Below are 1,282 nucleotides of genomic sequence, written 5' to 3' on the forward strand. Positions count from 1 at the left end.
CGTGTCTTTTGATAATGGAATCTGATCCAGTTATAGTCCAACAACACTAAGCACTTAACTTCCATTTGGACTTAGAAATGACATACATTTGTATGTAACTATAACTTAAACTCAGGTTTAGATATATATGATTTATAATTGATGTCTATAACACTTTCTACAATATTTCATATTTAGAAGGTATGATTCATTGTCTAAATTATATATATTCAGTATGTTAATTCTTCTTTCATTTGACTCTGCATGACTAGACTTCCGTGCATGACTTCGATTGACTGGACTTCACACCTCAGGGTTGGACTCACTGCACTTACTAAAGAAAATGTTTACAATCCCTAACTGCTGCCAATAAAACGGGCTATTTTCTCCCTTTTATTAACAACTAAAACTGTGTGAAGTTTAAACTGGTTTTACGAACACAAAAAGTAATTCGAAATAACAATAAAGGGTGCTCCATATACGCTTGGATCGTGACGCCATGAAACCACGCCCCCTCCTCCCCCGTCCAACCAATCATACCCCTCCTCCATCCCCAGCCCCGTATGGCCACACCCCTCCTCTCCCGCCTGATCAATCACACCCCTTTCCCCCCCTTTTCACCTTCCGCTTAGCCCCTCCCCCAACCTGACCGCCACAGCTGTCAGACAATGACATGACTCATATGTTTACCTGCTGACGGACCTTCAGTATCTTGGGCTGACGTCAAGGCTGAGTGTCAGCCCATGTGGGACATCGCTAGCATCTGTTAATTAGATATACTGCTTCAAACATATGTTGGTGTCAGTCAGTGCATGACATCATTCACATTTTATGAGCTACTGTGCATTATGTGTGGTGTCAGCCACGATACACCATTAGGAAGTTGTCACTATACACCCTCTGTGGTTGAGATACCAGGCACTATACACAACCAGTGACTGTGAGATACAAGTCACTATATATCATTAAAGATTATGAGCTGCGAGGCACTGTGCCTATCAGTTACTATAGACCATCAGTAGCCGAGTTTTAAGTCACTATACAGCAACTAGTCACCATACGTTGTTGTTGACAGTGGTATATTAGTCAACATATGCTAAGATATGGTGTTCATCCTCATTGACTGTATGATGACAACACCATCAGTCACTACATACCAGCTGGTCACCATGCGAAGACAGTCACGCCCTTATGCTCCAGACATAGTGAAGCAGAAGATTCGGTCTAAATTTATCAAAAACAAGGATGTGAACTTGTCTTTGAGGAAAAAAATGCACCAAAAATTATCGTTCGGAATTTGTCA

General features: G+C 41.3%; 1 protein-coding gene across 1 annotated transcript in view; it reads left to right on the forward strand.

The window, feature by feature from the left end:
• Positions 1-1,282, forward strand: part of LOC119594872 (proton channel OtopLc-like) — a 98,349-nt gene that overhangs the window by 92,116 nt on the left and 4,951 nt on the right. The gene's annotated exons all lie outside the window — the stretch shown is intronic.

Source organism: Penaeus monodon, chromosome 34 (assembly GCF_015228065.2).
Source record: "Penaeus monodon isolate SGIC_2016 chromosome 34, NSTDA_Pmon_1, whole genome shotgun sequence".
In the NCBI taxonomy this organism is placed as follows: domain Eukaryota; kingdom Metazoa; phylum Arthropoda; class Malacostraca; order Decapoda; family Penaeidae; genus Penaeus; species Penaeus monodon.